General features: G+C 44.3%; 1 protein-coding gene across 1 annotated transcript in view; it reads right to left on the reverse strand.

Annotated features, from left to right (window-relative positions):
• Window positions 1-15,718, reverse strand: part of AGTPBP1 (ATP/GTP binding protein 1) — a 128,224-nt gene that overhangs the window by 106,351 nt on the left and 6,155 nt on the right. The window lies entirely within an intron of this gene.

The following is a 15,718-nucleotide window of genomic DNA, read 5'->3' on the forward strand; positions in this document are numbered from 1 at the left end:
AAACAACCTTACCTCTGCCCTGTAGTTATATCATGCAATAACCATACAATTATGATTACAGCTTTTTAGTGTTTGTGATCTCAGGTTAGATTAAAGTGATTTTTAAAGACATTAGATTTTTTTCATCCCCACCCCCGTTCCATCACTGTTACAAGAGTATACATCACATAAGCAAGCATGGAAGAGTGCAACGAGCAAGCTATCACACAGGCGGGATATATCCGCATCTTATTTCTTCAGCTGGTTGTTTACTGTTTGAACATAACTGCTATTCAGAGCAAATGAGATTTCTACTATACAGTACCCTTTTTTGTTTGCAACAAATAGGTATCTTAGAAGTTGACTCTCTAGTCTTAAGAGAAGTACAAAATAGAGGAGTTTTTCAGCCAGGTACCAGGGAGAAACCCAATTCCTGGCCAATATACTCATTGTCTGGTCATGGTGCTTACATTTTCTTTCCCCTCTCCTGCTTCTTTTGGCAATGAGTTATAGGCTTGCTAAGGAGTCTTGAAACTTTGTGTGCTGGTGCATATGAAAGTGAAAAGGACAATGCTAAGAGAGATGAGATGGGAGTGGGGATTAGGGGGATGGGAGAGAAGGAATTGACTTGATTTTGGTAGGGAGAAATGCTTTCCAGGAACATGGTGTTATAGCAGGGGTGGGCAAACTACAAGCCAGATCCGGCCTGCAAACCTTTTTAAGCTGACCCGCGAACTCCCGCTAGGGAGCAGGATCTGGGACTTACCCCGCTCCAGCACTCCAGCCGGGACGCAGGGTTGGGGGCTGCACCATATGGCTCCTGGAAACCGCAGCACGGCCCCGCTCCAGCCGGGGCACAGAGTTGGGGGCTGCACCACACGGCTCTGGAAGCCACGGCATGGCCCCGCTCCACACAGCTCCCGGAAGCTGTGGCATGGCCCCGCTTCAGCTCCTAAGCACTCCAATGGACCCACTCCAAGGGCCCCCTCCGGCGCTCCAATGGGAGCTGCAGGGGCAGTGCCTGGCTGCGCCTCCCTATAGGAGTCAGAGAAGGGAACTGCCGCTGCTTCCGGGAGCCACTTGAGATAAGCCTGCACCCCTGAGCCTCTCCCTGCGCCCCAACCCCCTGCCCTGATCCCCTTCCCGCCCTCCAAACCCCTATATCCCAACCCAGAGCACCCTCCCGCACCCCAAACCTCTCATCCCCAGCTCCACCCGAGGCCGCACTGCCAACCAGAGCCTGTACCCCTTCCAGCACTCCAACCCCCTGCCCCAGTGCAGAGCCCCCTTCTGCACCCTGAACTCATTTCTGGCCCCACCCTAGAGCCCTCACCCCCTCCAGCAGTTTGTTCTCTTTATATATTTAAATACACTTTGAATGAGAAGTTTAACTTTGAATCTCCTGATTTTTGGCTGTTTTTATGTACATAAAACTGCAACTCCAGCTTAAAAAAGCATTTTTATTTGGGAATTTAAAAAATATATACACCGGACCCTCGGTAGAACGCGCGTCTACATAGCGCGAATTCGCATATAATGCGGTCGCAGCCATGGATCCCAAATTTAATTACTTTAATTGCAATTCATTTTAATGCAGTCCCCGCAGTACAGCACATGGATCCCAAATCCCGTGTTCTAGCGAGGGTCCAGTGTAGTTGTATGCAGGTTTGGTCTGTTGGTAGTCCTAATGTTGGAAGTTGGACTCTTTCTCTGTAACTGGTAAACTTTGAGCCCATAGAGGATTATTACTTCATGCATATTGGACTATATGAAATATCACCTTGAAATCTAGTAATTAAAAATATGACTAAACAAAACCCCACACACCTTATTTTTAAATTCCTGTAGATACTATACCTGTTCTGAGTGGGAATGGGGCAGATATGGTATCTGAAAATACTAAGTTTTTATTTTAATTCACTAAATTTCAAATTGACAACATCTCTTTAAGAAAGCTGTAGGTAATGCTGTCTGACTGCCAGCAATAAAGGAATATCTTAGTGTGGGGCAAGTGGATAGGATCAGAGGATTATTTCTTTAGGTTTTTTTAAGGGTTTAAATACAAGTTCACTGCATGGTCTAGCAGACTACTAAAGAGAGATTTTGATAATTCATCAGTACACTTTGCACACAATTCTCTAGTTATGTGGGTTGCTAACATTAACAGCCCCATTCTTTTCTTCTCCCATCTCTTTTATTGTCTCCTCCTGTTTTTTTTCCCCCTCTTCCTGTCATTATTTTTCTCTTGACCTAGAGCATTCAGACACTTGAACTGCACCAAAGTGCTTTTGTGGGCTTCAGAATTAAACAAATTGATATCTTGTGATCCTAGTTACTTTAGCTCTGTAGCTGGCTCCACTTGTAAAGCACTTCAGTACATGTTAATATGTGGATACTGCATGCACCAATAGACTCAGTTGTCTGACAGCTGGCCAATGTCACAAGCAAAACAGTGACAGATTGGTCACTTGTGGTAATGCTCCTAGAATCTCATGTAAAAAATACAGGAGTACTTGTGGCACCTTAGACACTAACAAATTTATTAGAGCATAAGCTTTCGTGGGCTACAACCCACTTCTTCGGATGCATATAGAGTGAAACATATATTGAGGAGATATATATACACACACATACAGAGAGCATGAACAGGTGGGAGTTGTCTTACCAACTCTGAGAGGCCAATTAAGTAAAAGAAAAAAAAAAAAACCAACCTTTGAAGTGATAATCAAGATAGCTCAGTACAAACAGTTTGATAAGAAGCAAGTGTGAAAATACTTACAAGGGGAGATAGATTCAATGTTTGTAATGGCTCAGCCATTCCCAGTCTTTATTTAATCCTGAGTTGATTGTGTCTAGTTTGCATATCAATTCCAGCTCAGCAGTCTCTCGTTGGAGTCTGTTTTTGAAGTTTTTCTGTTTTAAGATAGCCACCCGCAGGTCTGTCATAGAATGGCCAGACAGGTTAAAGTGTTCTCCCACTGGTTTTTGAGTATTATGATTCCTGATGTCAGATTTGTGTCCAGTAATTCTTTTGCGTAGAGACTGTCCGGTTTGGCCAATGTATATGGCAGAGGGGCATTACTGGCACATGATGGCATATATCACATTGGTAGATGTGCAGGTGAACGAGCCCCTGATGGTATGGCTGATGTGATTAGGCCCTATGATGATGTCACTTGAATAGATATGTGGACAGAGTTGGCATCGGGCTTTGTTACAAGGATAGGTTCCTGGGTCAGTGCTATCAGGAACAGTATCCCTGATAATGTCACAGCTAACCTGGTGGCTGAACTCTGTGACTTTGTCCTCACCCACAACTATTTCACATTTGGGGACAATATATACCTTCAAGTCAGCAGCACTGCTATGGGTACCCGCATGGCCCCACAGTATGCCAACATTTTTATGGCTGACTTAGAACAACGCTTCCTTAGCTCTCGTCCCATAACGCCCCTACTCTACTTGCGCTACATTGATGACATCTTCATCATCTGGACCCATGGAAAAGAAGCCCTTGAGGAATTCCACCATGATTTCAATAATTTCCATCCCACCATCAACCTCAGCCTAGATCAATCCACACAAGTGGTCCATTTCCTGGACACTACTGTACTAATAAGCGATGGTCACATAAATACCACCCTATACCGGAAACCTACTGACCTCTATACTTACCTACATGCCTCCAGCTTCCATCCAGGACACACCACACGATCCATTGTCTACAGCCAAGCTCTAAGATATAACCGCATTTGCTCCAATCCCTCAGTCAGAGACAAGCACCTACAAGATCTTTATCAAGCATTCTTAAAACTACAATATCCACCTGCTGAAGTGAAAAAACAGATTGACAGAGCCAGACGAGTACCCAAAGTCACCTCCTACAAGACAGGGCCAACAAAGAAAATAACAGAACACCACTAGCTGTCACCTTCAGCCCCCAACTAAAATCTCTCCAGCGCATCATCAGAGATCTACAACCTATCCTGAAAGATGATCCTTTACTCTCTCAGATCTTGGGAGACAGACCTGTCCTCGCTTACAGACAACCCCCCAACCTAAAGCAAATACTCACCAGCAACCACACATCACTGAACAAAAACACTGACCCAGGAACCTATCCTTGTAACAAAGCCCGATGCCAACTCTGTCCACATATCTATTCAAGTGACATCATCATAGGGCCTAATCACATCAGCCATACCATCAGGGGCTCGTTCACCTGCACATCTACCAATGTGATATATCCCATCATGTGCCAGCAATGCCCCTCTGCCATGTACATTGGCCAAACCGGACAGTCTCTACGCAAAAGAATTACTGGACACAAATCTGATATCAGGAATCATAATACTCAAAAACCAGTGGGAGAACACTTTAACCTGTCTGGCCATTCTATGACAGACCTGCGGGTGGCTAACAGAAAAACTTCAAAACCAGACTCCAACGAGAGACTGCTGAGCTGGAATTGATATGCAAACTAGACACAATCAACTCAGGATTAAATAAAGACTGGGAATGGCTGAGCCATTACAAACATTGAATCTATCTCCCCTTGTAAGTATTTTCACACTTGCTTCTTATCAAACTGTCTGTACTGAGCTATCTTGATTATCACTTCAAAAGTTGGTTTTTTTGGGTTGTTTCTTTTTTCCTCTCTTACTTAATTGGCCTCTCAGAGTTGGTAAGACAACTCCCACCTGTTCATGCTCTCTGTATGTGTGTATATATATCTCCTCAATATATGTTTCACTCTATATGCATCCAAAGAAGTGGGTTGTAGCCCACGAAAGCTTATGCTCTAATAAATTTGTTAGTCTCTAAGGTGCCACAAGTACTCCTGTTCTTTTTGCGGATACAGACTAACACGGCTGCTACTCTGAAACATGTAAAAAATAAAAATCTTATTCTGCCAAGCCTACATGTAACCCTTCTGCCCGTCAGAGTTGGCAGCAACAAGGGCCGGGTTCAGTATCTAGGGGTTCCGTTTCAATAACGGAATGCAAAACCAGCTCGAGCCCCCACCCAGTGACCTGGGACAATTACATACCACCCCCCTGAGCGCCTCTCGCAAGCACAGAGCCTGAGTGTAGCAAAAGCCTTTTAATAAAGGAGGGAAACATTGCAGCATTATGTTGGGGAAACATAACACAAAGAGGATTCATAACGCAAATGATGAGCAAAAGACCCACCCCCAAGTAAGTTTGGCAGTGTCCTTTTCCCCTCAGGGTCTTAAGTACAGCAATCCAACAGTCACCCCTACCCACAGTTTCTGTCCTTGGTCAGTGCAGCCCCCAGAGTTCAGAAGTTCATCTGCAGAGTTTACCTCCCAGCCTGGGTGGAAGTGGAGGGAGGTATGGGGGGCAGCTTACATGCTCCACTGCTCGGGTCAACCGTCGATTGCCACGCCTCTCCACGGGGTTCTGCTACAGTTTTCACCACCAGCTGCTCCTCTCGGCCAGCAGTTCTGCTGGCCTCTAAGCAATGTGTCTTCAGCCCCCCCCCTCACCCTCCCTTAACACAGCTCTCAGTGATTTCAGCTCTTTAGTAACTTTAGCTCTTTAGTGATTTCAGCTGTTAGTAGCGGGGGCCCAGTGCTGACGCACTCAGAACCACTTGGCCAAAGTAGGTCTAATGCTTAGACCTAGCAATCAGTGATTTCAGCTCTGCAGCATGTAACAAGACTGCTAAAGAAGTCAAAAATTAGCTCTGTTATTACACAGTGGAGAGAGGAGGAGTCAAAGTGGTATTGTGGGCCCCTTCTGAGGGCCCTAAACACCAGGTACAGATATGCGTCCCCAGCCTCTCTCAGTTCACTGGGCTTTGGAACCCATGTCCCTTGCCTAGCAAGTGCTATTTAGTGGAGGGTGAGTCCCTCTGTCATAAAATGCCAAGTAGAATTCTACTGTCCTTGATTCCATAACCAGGATAACAACAACACTTTATTACTCCTGCCCCAATAACAAAGAGACTGAGGGTCCCACAGCAGCCAAAGTGACCATTTGGGCAAGTAGTCCCTTTATGCTAGGCGGGGTGGGTGTGCCCATGCAAACGAGATCAGTCCCTGAAGTCCTTTTCCGCAACTCACCACCACATGTCAGGGTAGAGCTCATTCTGACTTTGTTTACAAACACATAAGACAGTTTTGCCAGAACTTATCATATTGACCAAAAAAAAAAAAAAATTAAGAGCCACCCTAACACCAAGCAAATGGGGTACTTTCTACATGTGACAGATTCCCATCACCACCAAAATAATTCAGATTTCAAAAATCCAAAAGATGTTATAGATTTTTAATTAAAGTTTCAATCTGTTCAAAAACTTCAACACCAAGCTTTGTCTTCCTAAGACAAATCAATATTGATCAAGCTAACATCAGATCATTTTCTCTGAACTGAGTACACTAACGGAATATGTGAGATCCCCATGATGCAAATGATCCCAAGCCTGCAAAGCCTTAAGCAGGTGCTTAATATAACTCACATAAGTAGTCCCACACAACCCAGGTGAGTAAAGTTACTCAGGTGCTTAATTATTTTCAGGATTGGAGCCTATTTCTCTTTTTTTAAGCTCATGCTTATACAGTAGACCCTCAGAGTTACAAACACCTTGGCAATGGAGGTTGTTTGAAACTCAATAAAACGTTATGGTTGTTCTCTCAAAAGTTTACAACTGAACATTGACTTAATACAGCTTTGAAACTTTAGTATGCAGAAGAAAAATGCTGCTTTCCCTTTATTTTCTTTCGTAGTTTAGGTTTACCATAGTACAGTACTGTATTTGCGGGCTGCCGTCTGGCCCCCCACAGCAGAGCTCATTGTCTGGGCAGCTGGCTATCGCCCAGCCCCCCACAGCAGGGCTCGGGGTCGCCGGGCAGCAGAGTCCGGGGTCCCTGCCCCACGTCCAGCTCTCCGCTCCTGGCCCCACTCTGTGGAGGGGTCTTTGGGTGGAGGGCACTGAGGATAGGGGATGGGGGGGGGGGGCTTAGGTGGGGGGGACACTGTGGTTCTCAACTTGTGACCCAGTTAACACTTTGTGGGCCTCATATGCGGCCCACAATGATAAATAGGTTGAGAGCCACTGTTCTACTGTAATGCAGTTATTGATGTAATGGATAAAAAATGGATGTATGAACCCAACCACAACACAGTGGATGATTTTTTTGTTTGAGGATATGATTTAACAGGTTATTGAGCAAGAGGCTTCTTGAACATTTACAGGGATTAAAAAATTCTTGTACCTTGAAACAAGATATAGCAGTAGATACAACGTTTAGAATATATTGTTTCATGATTTTTGTTCTACTCAAATGATTACACAGATGAATAGACTAAATATGGAAGGATGCCAACTTTTTATACATACACACTATGGAATAAACTACAAAAATACAGAAAAACAATTTGTGAACAAATTAGAACAGAATTAAAATCCTTCACTAGAACCAATGGTGGCACTCTTCCTATAGATGTTGCTGTTCCTCACAGACAAGAATTTCTGTATGTTCTTTTTTCTTGTGCATCACACCAATGGAAAACAGAAAGGATCCTGATGGTACATCATTGGTGATACTGGGAAACTTCAAAAAAATCCATGAAAGAATGGCTTATAGACTGATAAGCAGCAAGATTTTTCAAGACATTTGGAATGTTTGGGTAGACAAAATAGTATAAAAATAGACTATTACATTCATTGTACTCCCTATGGATGTCATCCTGCTAAAGCATCTAGTAGGACTTTGATTTTACAAACATAGGGCCTGTTCCCAAAGAGACCTGATTTACAAGTTACACATGCATGTAAGCGTTTTCAGGAACAGGCCCAAAGACCACAAGCCAGGAAAGCACTTAAGCATGTGCTTAAGTGTTTTACTGAATCAGGGCTTAAGTTTATAACATCAGAATCCTACTAGATGTAGCAAGAATCTCTAGGATACTTGGTGTACACGTATCTCAATACCCTCCTGTGACATTTAGGGATGCAATCCAGACCACTGAGAGGTTGTGTCACTGCCGGCCCTGAAGCCCTGGATGCCGTAAAATGCTCTGCTCCCAGAAAGCATACACCAAGTGTCTGTGTGATAAGCAGCCATGTTTCAGTAACTGACTCCACAGCCTGCTTGTTACACCACAGACACACACTTTGGTTACAACAGCCAAGTGACCCCAACACACTACCAGTCCTGCAGTTCCCCAAAACCATCTGCCCTGAGGCAACCAACCCTCTCCTAGACCACTCAGAGAAATAATAAGGTTTGTTTGCTCCGTTAAGAGACAATACTCAGCAGCTTGCCACATTAACTGGAAACTCCAATTCAAACACAGCACTGGGTTGGTTTAGATTAAAACAAAACTAGTATTAACAACAGGACACAGGTTAAGTGATGCCAAGTGAAAAAGAAAAACAGGTAGATATAATTACAAGCAAATAAAAGTGCTAACATGCATCTACAAATCTAGAACTTAATCTAGCAAGGCACAGTCTTTGTTTAAGATGATTTCACTCACTAATTACTCTTGGTCCAGCATGGCTGACTCTCTCTCAATCAGGACCTTCCACAGATGTACAAGGTGCGGGTTACCCTTGTCATCTTAAGGGTTCACTGCCCCTCTCTTTATAGGTCCAGTAAACCTTTGAAAAGCATCTCTTAAAGTTCATTGACCCTGCTTCAAGAAACAGGATGCCTTCCTGGGAGTGCAGTCTCCATCCCCTGGTGACAGTTATGCCCTTATCACCTCCCCTTGTCAGCTTGACGGTTTTGTTTAGCTTTTATGTAAATATAGCCTCATGGTCTCTGTCTGATGACCAAGCTGGTTAAACAAGCAAATACACAATTATTTATGATCCAAACACGCAGACCCCGCCCCCCCAAACCACCTTGTGAGCTTTGATGATTCTATTTACCGCATATGTAAATTGTAATTTCATGGTCACTCTGCTCCATTCGTATTCAAGACCAGGGCAGACTTGTTTTTACTTTGTTCAAATACAGACTTTAAGACATAGTATCAGAGGACTTCCATAACTCCACATGCACCATTGTCACATATATTCCTCAATTATATTATTAACTAGTGTGTTTTTAGTTCTCAAATGACATCTCACAAGGCATAGTTTGTACAAATACCCTTGCAGTAGTGCATAGGGTGTGAATACAGGGGTAGTTAGGGTCACGCATCTTCACCCATAATTTGGAAGACAGAAGTTTGTTACTATAGATTGGTGTGAGTGATCATTTGATCAGAACAAAATGTCCTTCTTTTTAGTAGTAAACATTTATATTATGTTAGTGCCCAGAAGTTCCAGCTGGGATTGGGGCCCCACTGTGCTTGGCACTATAACGCAGAACAGAGAATCTCCATCCTGAAGGAGTTATAATCTAAAGCATACATTCAAATCTTTTAGTGGAGAAAGTGATCACTTCTTCATTCACAGATTTGGTGGACAAGTTCCAGATTAAGGTAGTACAAATGACAATCTCTACCAATCGTTTGGGGAGAGAGGGGGTTGGTTTGTTTTTTTGAGGGACTGGTTCATTTCTGAAAGAGGCCATTTCTACAACGTAGCTGTACAAGCCTAGAAGTGCTAGCCAACGGAAACTTGCTATTTTCCATTCTAAATTAGATTGAACTTCAATGTATATTGCTTCATTTACTAACACTCATGCTTCAGGGAGATTTCAAATTTGATAATATCTAGAGGTCTCTGTCTAAGGCACAAATTCAAAAATCTACTTTCTTTATGCAGCCCAATTCACATTTTTAGTGATCTGAAATATCATCAATTCTTCTTAATCAGTTATTAAATTTGCAGGACTCTCAGTGATGTTTCAACTAATCAACTTTATGTTGTGCCTAACTCTACAGTAACACCTTGTTTTACAAGTAGTTATAATTAATATTGCAAGTAGCTACACTTATCCTAGAATGTTGCCCATGGCCAATCTAGTTTCTAAGATCTTTGATACAAAACATTTTTTTTTTTAAATAACGTATTTTCTGAAAATTCTTTAAGAATGAAAGCAGTCAACAGCAGAAATAAAGATACATAATTTGTGGGGATCAGCTCTCTTCCTCTAAAGCAGTTTTAAAAACAATAAAACGTTTGTGTGTGCGCTTCATTCCTATTCACAGAACCTACCATTCACTAATAATTTTTCAGATATTTGAATGCATGCCATAGATAAATGAAGTGTGAGGTTTTGTGCAGCTAAAAATAGATAAATTCAGGGAGGTTAGGTCTATTAATGGCGATTAGCCAGGACGGGTAAGGAACGGTGTCCCTAGCCTCTGTTTGTCAGAGGGTGGAGATGGATGGCAGGAGAGAGATCACTTGATCATTACCTGTTAGGTTCACTACCTCTGGGGCACCTGGCATTGGCCACTGTCAGCAGACAGGATACTGGGCTGGAGGACCTTTGGTCTGACCCAGTATGGCCATTCTTATGTTCTAAATTTGCATGGCTGTGAATTTGAGTGTTGATATCAATATATTTTCCCCATTTCATAGCATGGGCACCTTCAAGTTGCATTGAAAATATTCCTTCCTTAAGAAGCTGTTTAATATTAGAAGGTCTTTGCCAACTCTGGTGACTACAATCTTTTGGATAAGTACAGGAAGACAGAAATGTAACTTTACCAATTGAATCACAGCAAAAAAATCTCTTCATAACTAGGAGTCTCGTAAGAAATTAATTAGAGAGTCTATTTTCAGACCCACAATAAAAATTAAGTATAAGCTCTTGAAGCTGGAAAATCTTTAGAGAGGATACTTTTAGGTGGACTATTGTCTTGTTTCCTTATATTTATTTTTTCTACAAATATTTACTATACAAGAAAACTTTTGAGATGGTTAGTTTACACGCTACCACATTACGGTAAAAAGCTGGTCTTCGTCAAGGCTAACACTAACCTGCAGTTTATACAGAAGCATTTAAAAAGGCTTATACAAAGCTTTACGAAGGTCTCGGACACAGTAAAGATGTGTGGAATAGTTAGCCAACAATAGATCACAAGAATTGTTATGGTGAGCAGTATTACATCACACTACAGCAAAAATGTATTTTACAGAAAGAGAAAGAGAAACCCTAATTATCACTCTGAAGTTTTTAACAAATTTTAGCAAGTGCAATCCATATCTGAGAACTGTCTCTGACAGAATTTCCAGTGATTGAGTCTCAGTCATTACAACTTCAGCTGGAAGTATTATGTAGGTAACAATGATCTTCCTTTCCCCACTCCCCAATTTTTTTTTAAATTAATTTAGGCTGTAATTTGGCTACTAATTTGTTTCAGGTTTGCCTGCCAAGCAAGTTATAACAGAAAGAAAACATGATCCACAAGAACAGTTCACCTATTAAGAGATTTAACTTCCCATGAATGTGTTTAGGGTGGGAAGTCCCAAACTACTTTGGCAATAAGCATGATAAAAAGAATTAAAAAACATTTTTAGAAAAGGGCCCCTAAAAAAGGGGATTCACATAACTAGCATTTTGAGTGGGGAGCCACATAGACTAGCTAGTAGGAAATGCCAAGAAGAGGTGTGTGGTTTAAGCCCCATCCCTCAAAGTGAGTTAGGCCTGGTCTACACTACACAGTTTGGTAGACATAAGGCAGCTTACATCAGTGTACACACGACAGCCTTGTCCCACAGATGTAAGTACTCTACTACACCGACATAATAATTCCATCTCCACAAGAGGCGTAGCGCTTATGTCGGTGTAGTTGGGGCAACAGTCTCTGTGTAGACCAGGGGTTCTCAAACTGGGGGTTGGGACCCCTCAGGGGGTCGCAAGGTTATTACATAGGGGGGTGGTCACGAGCTGTCAGCCTCCACCCCAAACCGTGCTTTGCCTCCAGCATTTATAATGGTGCTAAATATATAAACAAATGTTTTTAATTTATAAGGGGGGTGGGTCACACTCAGAGGCTTGCTATGTGAAAGGGGCCACCAGTACAATAGTTTGAGAACCACTGGTGTAGACACTGTGTTACTTCCATCAGCTATTGACTGTCAATTTCATGGAACCACGAAATTGACAAGAAAGCTGGGCAGCCAGAGCCCAGCTGTCCCCAGCTCCCCACTCCCAGCGGGGTGGCTGCCCCCCGTCTAGTCAACATGTTCTAAGGCAGCCTACAAGTACATCTACAGGATCAGGCCCCACAGGCAAGATAGGTTGGGAATGCCTAGTTTGTAAATCCAACTGGGATTTAGGTGTGAATTAGGTGCAAAGCTGCTCAGTGGTATCAGGACTGAGGCGGCTGCATGCACGCCCACCAGCAGAAATTTAATCAGCTTGGGACTTTACTAGAAGAAATTTAGGCACCTAAACTTCCTATGTGATTACAAGGCTAGACAGCAGATGATCAGTGTTATGAGAATCTAATGTTTGGACTAAGGCACCTAGAATGGCAGCTAAACACTAAAGTCCCTTTTTTGAGAATCCCACCCCTTGAAATCCAGATGATTCCACTGAAGAAGGGATGGGGGGGGGGGGGGGGGGGGGACTTTTCTACAATCAGAAGACAATTTTTACTGAAATGTTCATGAACATCTGGGCCAGACTAGTGCTCTTGTGTTGTCATGAGAGATGGATTCACTACTGAGGCAAAGGTCTGGTCTACACTATGACTTTAATTCGGATTTAGCAGCGTTAAATCGAATTAACCCTGTACCCGTCCACAGAAGAAGCCATTTATTTCGAAATAAAGGGCTCTTAAAATCAATTTCTGTACTCCACCCCGACGAGCGGAGTAGCGCCAAAATTGATATTGTCATTTCGAATTAGGGTTAGTGTGGCCGCAATTCGATGGTATTGGCCTCCGGGAGCTGTCCCACAGTGCACCATTGTGACCGCTCTGGACAGCAATCTGAACTCGGATGCACTGGCCAGGTAGACAGGAAAAGCCCCGCGAACATTTGAATTTCATTTCCTGTTTGCCCAGCGTGGAGAGCACAGGTGACCACAGATAGCTCAGCTCATCAGCACAGGTAACCAGGCAGGCCGATAATCGAAAAAGAGCACCAGCATGGACCGTACGGGAGGTACTGTATCTGATCGCTATATGGGGAGAGGATTCAGTGCTAGCAGAACTTCGTTCGAAAAGATGAAATGCCAAAACTTTTGAAAAAATCTCCAAGGGCATGATGGAGAGAGGCCACAATAGGGACTCAGATCAGTGCCGCATGAAAGTCAAGGAGCTCAGACAAGCCTATCAAAAAACAAAGGAGGCAAACGGTCGCTCCGGGTCAGAGCCGCGGACATGCCGCTTCTACGCCGAGCTGCATGCAGTTCTAGGGGGGGCCGCCACCACTACCCCACCTTTGACCGTGGATTCCGAGGTGGGGATAATCTCATCAGCTACACCTGAGGATTCTGCAGACGGGGAAGAGGAGGAGGAGGAGGACGAGCTTGCGGAGAGCACCCAGCACTCCGTTCTCCCCAACAGCCAGGATCTTTTTCTCAGCCTGACTGAAGTACCCTCCCAAGCCAGTATCCAAGACCATGACCCCATGGGAAGGGACCTCAGGTGAGTTTACCTTTTAAAATATAAAACTTGTTTTAAAAGCAAGCGTTCTTTAATGATTACTTTGCCCTGAGGACTTGGGATGCATTCGCGGCCAGTACAGCTACTGGAAAAGTCTGTTAACGTGTCTGGGGATGGAGCGGAAATCCTCCAGGGACATCTCCATGAAGCTCTCCTGGAGTTACTCCAAAAGCCTTGCCACAAGGTTTCTGGGCAGTGCAGCCTTATTCCGTCATCCATGGTAGGACACTTGACCACGCCATGCTTGCAGCAAGTAATCTGGTATCATTGCATGACAAAGCCTGGCAGCGTATGGTCCCGGTGTTTGCTGGCATTCAAGCAACATCCGTTCTTTATCTCGCTGTGTAATCCTCAGGAGAGTGATATCGTTCATGGTAACCTGGTTGAAATACGGGAATTTAATTAAGGGGACAGAGGTGGCCGTTCCTACTGGGCTGTTTGCCTGTGGCTGAAAAGAAATCCTTCCCTGCAGTTAGCCAAGCGCGGGGGTGGGGATGGGGGGGGCGGAATTGGCCCTGAGCTTTTCGCGTTTGGCTAGCAGGGATCTTCCCTGTTACCAGCCACGCGGTTGGGGGGGAGGGATAAAGCGATCATCCCAGAGAATTGGATGGGGGGGGGGGGTTAGTTTGTTTTCTGCTGCTGAAGGTTAACAGGAAAACCGCAGCACTCAACAGACTTTGCTTGGTATGTGGGAAAGGAGGGCGCAGAAGCTGAAAAACAATGGCTTACCATGGCCGCATGCAAGCCGAATTCTGTTGCCCGGACCTGCGTCTGTGATCTCTAACACCAAAGCCACAGGCACTCAATATTAAGATGGAAAATGCGACCTTGTACTGAAATCACATGTGCTATGTAATGTGAATAGTGTTGTTCACCATGAAAGAGTATAAGCATTGTTCTGTAAAATGTATCATTTTAAAAACTTCTCTCCTTTTTTTCAACCCTCCCTCCAGCAGCTGCAAATTTTTCAAGTCTCCCTCCTCCGTCCCGAAGGCTATCTCAGATAAGGCGGCGGAGAAAGAGGACGCGAGACGAGATGTTCTCGGAAATAATGGAATGCTCCCGCAATGAAAGAGCTCATTTGAATGAGTGGAAGGACACGGTATCTAAATATAGGAAAGATGCCAGTGAACGTGAGGTCATGAGGGATGCTCGAGATGAGAGGTGGCAGGCTGCAACGCTGGGGCTGCTGCGTGATCAAACGGACATGCTCCGGCGTCTGGTGGAGCTTCAGGAACGGCAGCAGGATAACAGACTGCTGCTGCAGCCGCTGTATAACCTCCCTCCCCCATCACCACGTTCCAGATCCTCCTCACCCAGACGTGTAAGAACGCGGGGGAGGGAGGCTCCGTGCACCCTCCCACTCCACCCCAGTGGACAGCCCAACCAAAAGGCTGTCATTATATTGAATTTTTTCAGTGGCCTTTTACTTCCCTCCTATACTCCTCCCAAACCTCACCCAGATTACCTTGTCGGTTCTCTCCCTATGTTTATAATCAATTAATAAAGAATACATGGTTTTTAAACTATAGTGACTATTTCCTTTGAAAGCAAGCTGGGGGAAGGGGGAGGGTGGGTTCCTTACAGAGAATGAGTCAATAAAGGGGGCAGGTTTTCATGAAGGAGAAACAAATAGAAATTTCACACTGTAGCCTGGGGCCAATCATGAAACTGGTTTTCAAAGCTTCTCTGATGCACAGAGCTTCCTGGTGTGCTCTTCTAATCGCCCTGGTGTTTGGCTGCGCGTAATCAGCAGCCAGGCGATTTGCCTCAGCCTCCCACCCCGCCATAAAGGTCTCCCCCTTACTTTCACAGAGATTGTGCAGCACACAGCAAGCAGAAATAACAATGGGGATATTGGTTTGGCTGAGGTCTGAGCGAGTCAGTAACGATCGCCAGCGACCTTTTAAACGGCCAAATGCACATTCTACCACCATTCTGCACTTGCTCAGCCTGTAGTTGAACAGCTCCTGACTCCTGTCCAGGCTGCCTGTGTATGGCTTCATGAGCCATGGCATTAAGGGGTAGGCTGGGTCCCCAAGAATAACTATTGGCATTTCAACATCCCCAACGGTTATTTTCTGGTCCGGGAAGTAAGTCCCTTGCTGCAGCCGTTTAAACAGAGTAGTGTTCCTGAAGACGCAAGCATCATGAACCCTTCCCGGCCAGCCCACGTTGATGTTGGTGAAACG

This window comes from Terrapene carolina, unplaced genomic scaffold (genome assembly GCF_002925995.2).
Source record: "Terrapene carolina triunguis isolate 2854851 unplaced genomic scaffold, T_m_triunguis-2.0 Scaffold113, whole genome shotgun sequence".
NCBI classification, from domain to species: domain Eukaryota; kingdom Metazoa; phylum Chordata; order Testudines; family Emydidae; genus Terrapene; species Terrapene triunguis.